The sequence below is a fragment of the Capsicum annuum genome, chromosome 7 (genome assembly GCF_002878395.1).
Source record: "Capsicum annuum cultivar UCD-10X-F1 chromosome 7, UCD10Xv1.1, whole genome shotgun sequence".
NCBI classification, from domain to species: Eukaryota; Viridiplantae; Streptophyta; class Magnoliopsida; order Solanales; family Solanaceae; genus Capsicum; species Capsicum annuum.
Window position 1 is genome coordinate 26,700,956 of NC_061117.1, and position 10,206 is coordinate 26,711,161.

A 10,206-nucleotide genomic window follows, 5' to 3' on the forward strand; every position below is an offset into this window, starting at 1 on the left:
TAAGGATAATAAAGGGTTGTTAGAGTTTGGTGTTTTCACCCATCAAACCCATTTGGAGATTTGGGGCTTTCACCCACCAAATTCCAACTCATAAGCTCAAGCAATGGTGAAATCCTTACTCAAAAACTAACAATCATGTAAACACAATAATACCCACACACAAATTACACTCTAGTTCAACATAATCCCAAGACTAAATTACTTAGCTGCTCATAAAGAAAGTAAAGAGATATATACCATAAGGATTATCCAAAGCGTTCATTCTTCACAAAATTCCTAAGAAATTCAGCCTCCAAAGTTAATTACACACATGCCCAATTAGGGTTTCATGTATAGAATTCAAAGATATCATATGAGCTAAAATATCCCTACAGAGAAAGGGGTTTTAGCATAAATATGGCTTGGGTACATCTATGTACTTTTATAGATCTGCCCCTAGGCATATTCTCCCTGAACCACGAGCATGCACGGCTCCCCACGAATGCAACCACGCGACCATGGTTGTGTACTACGCTGCATTGCTCTGACTATCTTGACTGACCGTGACCTCGAATAGAGGACCGTAATTATAATAACTGAGGCTGATATAGTCTAGGTCTTCAGTTTCTCTCTTCCTTGCTCCCTTTTTATCATTTTCAGCTCCAATCCACATATTTTTGGTCTCCTCAACTTTATGCCTGCAAAGAGTGGATATTAGTGCATCTAACCATAAGTTTTGTCTCATTTAGTCATTCAAAATAAGGCAATGTGCATGAATAATGAGTGCGAATAAGTGGTAAACTCACCACTCATCAACACCCCCAAATTAAGACCTTACTTGTCCTCAAGGAATGTTACCACTTACTATGAAACAATTTTATATGCATGCTCTCTTTCTATCACTGAATGATCATGAAGACTCAAACTTGATTGCGACCACCAAAAGTTTTTTATATATATGGACAAATAGTCTTTTAACGACTCCTCTCATCATAAAATAGAATAGTGAAGGATGCAATAGTCTTCGGGGAGCAACTATGTAACAATTTATAACACTCTAAAAATGACTCACATGTTGACTACAATCATTCTATACTTCCATTTGTCTCATTGTGCAGAGGATGACAAAATCACTCACTTTAACTAGTTCACATGCCTCCTCACCAAAAAGAAGAAATTAACATGCATAGTTACCAATCATGCAACAAGGAATTTTAAGTGTAACCACTCACTCTCTTAAGAAATTCTCCATGCTAACAAGTACCATGCCATAGGCTTGCCCCTATTTTCAATCACCACTACAATGACTACACTTGGTTGGGAATCATAAAGGGCTTGTTGAGCTTGCAATGTAGGTTTAGGGTAGGGTAGGAGATCAATGCAGGAAAACAAGGGTAAACCCTCCTTGAACTTCTACATCATACTCTTTTTATGCAACAATTATTCGGGACACTTCTTTTTACCTTACCATTTTTCCTACCTTTCCTTTTTCTTGGTTTTCCTACTTTTCTCTCTTTCTTTTTTTTTTCTATAATTTTTTTCACATAGATAAAGGCTTTCTTTATTTATGGGATCTTTTCTTTATTCAAATCCAAAAAGCTTCACTTTCTCAAGATTGTAGGAACCTTCTTAAAACTTCATGGCTCAACTATACTTCTTTCTCTTTCCCCTACCCCCAACTTAGGATTTTAGCCTCAATTTGTATTCTCAAGATCAAGTAGGATGGGGTTCAAGAGCGAATAAATAGAAGAGTCATGGCTTGTCACACATTTGCTAAGAAAAGTCCAAAGGCACAAAGAGGGTGACTAGGGGTAACTCTTATGATTTGTTAGGCTCTTTAGGCTAAAGTGGACTTCTGAAATCATAAGATGGCCTATGATTATTTTACCAACCAAGCACATTAAAAAATTATCTTTGAATGACTAAAAGGTCAAGTTTTAGATAGTACAAGTACATATAATATGGAGACAATCAACCTCACACACATGGCATGCGCATGTCATCAAGGAGATTCAATTGTTCTACCCACTCGAGACAAATATGGAGTATTAATTATTTTTAAGAAGTCAACTTTTAGAGTTATAGGAAGAGGGAAAAGTTTTGTCACAAAGTTGCTCATGTCCATGCCTTCAAATTTTTCAAATGGGGGGGATTGTTTGCTTTTGCATCCGCACTATATATAATTTACTAATCATGGCAACCATCTAAGGTATCGTCTTACATTGAAGTTCATAGTATGGAAGACCCACCATATAGTTACTCAGACTTCACCAATGGGTCTTAATACAACCCAAAATTATCAATGCTACAGGTACTCAGACTTTTCTTGCATTCTATGACCTTGATGCCATGGGTACTCAGACTTCCCCTGCATCTATGGTTAGAAACCCAATCACGAAGGCAAAGCTCGACTAAAGAAATTTACACTAAAAAATCAAACTAAGAAAAAAATAACTACATGCAAATGTGGGCACTATCAAGGTGCCTGAATATTACAACCCAAATAAAATAAAGATGAGAATTATCCAAAAGAGCAAAAAAGTATGAAGAAATATCAATAATACAGGCCCAAATTAAATGAATAAGACTAAGTATACATCCCCAACTAAAAAGATAGCAGTGTCCCCACTACAAATAATCAAGGGTAAAAGAGATAAGGGTGCTCCCTGAAACAGCATCAAGGGCTTCTATCACTGTTGGATTCTGTATCACCATCCTCTTTCTCATGATTGAACCACTCAGCTGGGGCTTCATCATCACTGTCCATCCATGAAGAAGGAAGTCTATCTTGAGGCCTTAGAACCTTCTATAGGCCCTTTACACTCTTCCATATCCTAATAAAGAATTCATCCATTTTCTTCTCCCTTGTAACCTTTTTCTCATGTGTGATTTGGAGGTATCGATGTGACTCTGCTAAAGAAGAGTAGGCCTTTTCAATCTTATTAATGGTAGCTTCTTGCTTCTTTTGGTCCTCCTTGTACTTCTCATAATCGATTCATGACACATAAGAATGGTGAGCGGTGGAAGGCTCTCCCGATCCATGGGGAAAACTAGACACAAGCTCTTTGATGGTTGCAATATTTACTCCAATCTCTTCAAGGGGTCCCATGGTAGTTGTCCTATGAGACTCAGGTTCATTGCATGCCGGCTTTTCCAAGTCTATCTTTATTTTCTTAATTTTGTTGGGTACGCCCTCACCTCTAATGCCCAAGGGGTAAATAGGGAATTGGGGTACACTCATGTATCACTAGCATACTCGTCCACCCCTGCTTTCCTGCAAAGCTCGGTAATTAAAGAATAGAAGAAGAGATGCATACCATTTTGGTTCTTGAAATTATCTATTTTATTAACCATGAGTTGATAAACATTTAGAGGAATGACATCTAAAATTCACGCAACCATCCTAGCATGCAATTTTGGGAATGCTGTCATATGGGTGCAAGGACAAACTCAACTACAAATGATGAGAAATGATATCTGAGACTCGGAGGTGAAGTTGTTCATGGAAATATTGCTTTTAGTTTTGGTCCATGAGACTTCCTTTTTGGGACATAGTCATTGTGCCAACTAATTCCTCGATTTACACCCCTTCGCTTTGAATTCACCCAAATCAGCCTGCTTGAGCCCATAAACATCATTGATTTGTTTAGACCTAACTTTCATCGGATTTTACCAAATCTTGATAATAACATTTAGTGGGTCCAAAAAGAGACTTCACTAATGTTTGCATAGAATTCACAGACCCATTGCTCATTTTCAATGCATGGATCCGGGGCGAAGCACCACCACCCTATGGCTTGAAGTTTTTCATGAAGTGCCAGTAGTTTCTCTAACATATTATCCAAGCAAATTCCTCTCTCCGGGAGAAACTTTGTCCTTGGAAGATCCTTGAGGTAAAGGGTGTGGCACTCAAGCTCCATGAATCGAATGTTATCATACTTATCCATGAGGTTTTTCTTAAAAGCACTAAGCACACATTATATCTGTCAATGACATTTTAATAATACAAAATATACTAGTTTGATCACTAGAGTTTAGTGGACTAGGTACTTGGTGTTTCTTGGCTAAAAATTAGGAATGCAGGATTTTTTGCATGGAAGGACGTTGTCCTCAGTTATGGCGATCGTGAGTCAGGATCACATTCACATTACCGCGATCATGGTCTATGACCACAGTCACACTACCTAAGGCTAGTTCTGTGACAGCTCTCTATGTATAGATTTTTCCAAATTTAGGCTATCGGTATGTTCTACAATGTGAAAGCATATGAAGATCATTGGAACAGTACTAAAAAGTGTGCAAATGCCCTTTAGAAAGAAAATATAAGTATTGAAAGTTCATTAGAGCATTTTATCAAACACTTGGTGTGTATACCTCATTGTTATACCTTTTTCACACATAATTGGCTACTCATGATTTCCCCCCACTTGTGAGCATACCTTAATCAAACAGCCAACATCACACCAATACCAAATATGACTATCATGGAAAACATAACAATCAAAATTTTAGGCCCTTTTTAATCATGCATTATATGGCCTATTTTCACAAGTAAAAGCATGGTTTCATGTCACCTACCAGAGTTTTGATGCAATGGAATGAAAGGATGTTGTTTGAGCTCACAAACTTGACCAGAAATTAGCCTAAATTAGATAGTACAATCTTAAAAGGGGTGTGACGTAAATAAGGGCAATTTTGGGTTAAATGGCAGAAGTGGCCACAACCGCGGTCAAGGGACTACGATCATAGACACCCGCATAAATGTGATTGCATTTGGGGACCACGATTGTAGTAATCAAGAGCAATTTTGGTCCCCTATTTTCCCCATTCAGTATTTTACTCAATTTTTCCATATTTCTCCACTGTTCAGGTTATCCGAAGCACTCCATAGTGCCAAAAATACATGTGTTATTCATATGCAAAAGATAACATCTACCCTACAAAAAAGGATACAACCCACTCTCATAGTATTTGTGGATTGCCTCCCACCTAGCGCCTTAGTTATCGTTGTGACACGACGTCTTCCTTCTTTCATTTCAAGATGGGTACTCAAACTCCTCTTCATTCATCTTCTTATTTTCAACATCCACCAATATCTTTATTTATTATTCCTATATTTATCTATTCCAAAAAGTCACGCTTTTCTGAAACTACTTTATTAAAAGAATATTTTTTTTTCCTGAAAGACATTTCTTCTCCATTCATACTCCAAGTATAACTCTTCTCTATTTACATACTCAAAGTATTTCTTGAAAAACAATTTGGGGTTTACTTTTTATTATCTCTATATTTATCAATTTTCATGATTCATGTTTAAACTAAAGATTGATTCTACTCCTTCATGTAAGAGCCCTAGACTAATAGAGAATAGTAGTCCTATTGTTTGTCAAGACCTTCATTTGATCTTGATTGTTTTACTCCATCTCCTCTATCTAAGTGTAAAAATTTTATTAAAAGTGGGTCTAACATCATGTCACAACCCGAGACTACCCCCTAGTCGTAACACAATGCTTAGAACCACAAGTGATCCCAAGCTAATCCATGGACTGGAATGATGATTGAGCATCTAAATCAAATTAATTATTTAAACTAAATTTGCCCAACGAAAGCATAATCGTAAGAAAATTGGAATACATGTGATACTAAAAAGGTTTACAACACAATAAATCTAAAGGAAGAACTTAAATTACATGAGTGACTCTGACTAACTATCTATGAACCCTCAGCTATACTGATATAGATAGCTGGGACATACCTCCAACTACCACTAATCAATACAAATTGATAACGCTCAAACTACACTCTTGAATGGGTGTAAGCGATCGTTGTCAATATAAAACCCAACTATGTTGGGGTCGAATCCCATAGGGAATATGGTGTGAACTTTGAGTTGTTTACGATATGATTTACTGGTAGTTTGCTGTTTCCTTGAATGGGGGTTTAAGTTTCACAGAAGATCAATTTTCACTTTAAATATATAAATGTTTGTAATCAATATGTTATGGAATAACCGGGATTATGTTCACTAGGGCATACGGTACATAACAGACACTAACATTTACTCAAGGTTCTTACGGTAGTTAGGATGACAAGTTATCTTAATCGATGTCATGCTCAAATTTCTCTTGACCTATTCAAGCATCTAATTTCCTAATCCTCTCGAACTTAGGGAATCACTTACCACTACATAGATTTTACCTCAGGTTAATCAACCTTGTTATAGTGCTAATTATTAAACAAAGCCTTTTCGAGTCCTTGTTGATAATTCGCTTCCTACTGTTTATGATTTCTTTCTCAAGCAAACCAAAGTAGGTACGCCTATTGTTTGTAACCAACAGACATAAGTTATAACATTAGAATTACCATGAAATGCTAACACCTATCAAACCTTAAGTAATAACTTAACACCTTATCATGACCTAACCCTAGATCCCACAATCCAGGTTAAAGGAGTTTAGCTACTCATGACGCAAGAAACAAGCATGCAATTTGAATTCATAACTAAAAGAATTAACTTATAATGATGAATAGAATCAAAAGAGAACTTGTATTCGAATCATAAGGTAAAGACACAAAAATAATGTTGTTCTTGAAATAGAGAGGAAAAAATATATCGTCTATTGTCCCTCAGTCATTGATCCTTAATTGTCTGATGGATAATAATAAAAACCCTTCAACAAGTTTTCAAATAGTCACCCTAAATAAGGAAATAAAAATTAAGGTTTTAGTTTTTTTCTTCAGAATAGACGACGAAAATCTTGACGGCATGTTCCAGATATCGTCAAAGTTTCCAGTGAATTGCTATCTTCTGATTCTTCTGACGGCAAATCTAACGGCATGTCAAATATGTGACGGTGCGTGAAAAATGTCGCCACATCTTCACTGGAAATCAGCATAATCTGCCTTAGGTTGATGGAAATTTTGATGCCTTGTCACATGTTTGACGGCGCTTCAATTATGTCATTATCTCTACTTTAGCTTATTTGCACCAGATTTCAGGTTATTTATTCTTCTTTTCTTTGGTTTCCTCCCCGATCACTTGTATCTGTATTAAAACAATGAAAAACAATCAAAAATAACAAAAGTTGCTTAAGACTTCACAATTATTCAGAGTTAAAAGCTTCAAATGTGTTAGCGTCAGCTCACACATCAACACCCTTAACTTAAAACAATTACTTGTCATCAAGTAACCAAAACATAACTAGGAGTATACGAAGTATAATTCAGCAGCTAACTACTCCTATCAGTTCAGAATATATGCACCATCTCCATAATCAGTCAAAGTATTATTTGAAAACAACCATGCAACTCTCCGGTATCTAGATAGGCCAAAAATCTCAGCAATAACAAACCAACATATACCCAAATCACATTATCCAAACAAAGCAGTTATTAGCAACATACCTAATATGCCCTCACAATAAAGAAATCCCTTTTTTCACTCAGATTTACATGTAAAACATAGGGATAAACATAAGACTCACTCTCAGAATGAAGTTCCAACATTGCATATTAAATTCCATAGGCTTGCCCTTATAGTCAGTACCTAGGTCTTCAGACAGGTCAATTAGGATCACTATAGGGCTTTTCTTAAGCTTGTAACGTAGGCTAGGGGCTGGTATGATATTTATGGTATTTCAGAGTGACTACACCTCCTTGGAACTACATTAACTCTCGGGGTTTCAACTTTTGACCTTCTTTTATTTTCTCTTTTATTTGTCAAGCGTGCTTAAGATGGGTACTATTAGTTCAAGCAATCAGATTATCTTTTCTCAACTTTTTTAGTTTTCTTTTTTCCTATTTCCTTTTGATTGCACCCAACTTCTAATTAAGTTTTCTTCTTTTACCACTCTTCATACTCATAATGCATCATGCACCCCTATAATAGCCACCCTCTACTTAGGTTATTTGCCTAAGTCAAGGTGCACAGTGTCTGAGAAGGACCAGAGCCAAGACAGGTTTATTATGATGTAATGGGAAGGTGAAAGGTATACAAGAAAGAACTAGGCTATTTAGGCTCAAAAAAGGATCAAGGGATATTATTCACATTTGGATGGTCATTTAAGCTAAAATGGGCGAACATGCAAAAACGGCCTATGATCCTTTCCTAACACCTATCCCATGACTATGGTATGACTAACTGGGCAAGTTCTAGATTCAACACTCAACGGGAACTGAGCAAAACCTTACACGCACATGGCACACAAATATGTAGCATATCACTACCCATCCATTTTATGCATTTGTTTGCTACAGGTTATTCATTTTCCATACTAATTCCACAAACAGATGCACAATGGTCACAATGAATGCAATTCACACAGGACACAGATTAGATCACTGGAGAGGTACTAAAAAATCATGAAATGAGCCAACCGCCTCAAGTACTTGTACCACTCCTAATTATCTATAGAATATGTTGCAACAATAGCTTACCCCTACACCCTCAACTTAAAATCAAAAATAAAATACACTTAGGGTTAAGGTATACCTGAAGTCAAGCATGTGGATCCTGGGTCCCCAACCCTATGACTGTATGATATGATATTTTCTCCCCATTTGTAGCATCTACCTTTGTGGTGATTGAAGCCTGGCTGGATGAAGCACCTGCAGCCCTAGGTCTGATGGCTGCTTCCTATTTCTCCGTGTCAGCCAGAGACTCCAATCTTGCCTTTTTCAATTCTTTCTTTTCTGCCTTCTTCTTTACCTTATTTTTATCTTTTCTTTCTTCTTTACTAACCGGCTCATCTCTCTTATTCTTCCCTTTCTTTTCCCCTTTTGTCTTCTTTTTCTTTGGGGAGTCCGCAATGAGATCAAGTATAGGAATTCTTCCTCCACATCATGCATATATGAACCTGTTGGCACCATAATTTGGTATTTCTACAGCAACCCAACTTCATCCTTTACCTTATCCAATGCAGCCTTGAACGTACCAAGATCATCACCTGTCATCTCTTTTTCCCAGGCACCAAATCTGTTCTCCAAATCTTCCACCCGCCTAGGCAAAGTCATAAAAGATTCAAGTTCAGCCTTGATTCTTTTGTCCACAGCAGCAGCAAACTATTTGGCAAAGGCATGTAGCTGTACCTCACACCAATTAGCTTACCTATCCACCTTTTTGATATTATTAGGCTAAACTACAGAACCTGTTGCTGCTTGAGAAACTGAAGTAGTTGGCTCACTTTGAGGCACTGAGCCTACCTGAGCTGAAGAGGCCAGTGGTGGTGGAACAACTTTGAAGCTTTGTGCCCCAATATCTGGTGCTGAAATAGTATCAGCGACTGGAGGATCTGCTGCGCCAACTGCATCTCAATCAAGTTGCAAGCCCAGCTAAAGTTCATCTTTCCTGACAGGGTTGTGGGTATTCTTGGCATGTAACTCAATATCAATACCTGAAATCTCAGGTACATTATCTCCCTCACACAACTTAGTAATCATACATAGGAATAGATATGCAGCATCAGGTTTTGCGAGTTAAATCTTGATCTCTTCTGCTATAATCTCTCCAAAATACAAAGGAGTTCTATCCACCAAGCTTGCAACCAATATCGCTCGATCATCCCCTAATATGTTTTCTCCCTCGGTGGGTATCAGATGAATCCGTACTAAACCCCACCAAAATTTTGCTTCTGAATTTAGGGATACTTTGGTTATCTTTTCTACAGGATTATTTAGCCACTCAGGCTCTCCATCTGCTATGAAAGTCGCTAGCTATTTGCGCTGATTTTATCGATGCCTTAACCGAGCATAGAAGGTAGGTGAAGTAGCTCATGGAACAAATGCTGGCCCATAAATAAACATGTTTATGGTGGCATCTGATACATCCACCCTCACCCACGTACTACAACTTTGGTCAGTAGAGGCTTATCTGAAGTTCTATCCCTATATTTGCACATATTTTCCATCGTAGCCTGGTAGTTCACATAAAACTCCCAGACTAATGAAGGACAGTAAGAACCTCTTCCCCTAGAAGTCCACTCTAGGCCATAATCTTTGAGTTTTTGCATCACCTCAGGGTATCTGATCAACCCTGTAGTGATAATCTTCTTCTCCTCTAAAATTGGCCTTCTAGCACTTCTTCGATCATTTTGCTAGTCCGTCCCAAAAGATCTTTTCAACCCCAGAGATTTACCCTCTCGCATTATTTCTAATTTCTGGGTTTTTGTATTTCACCAAAGTTCTCCTTACTGGAGAATCCTTATCACCTTGCTGCTTCGATGATGGTGA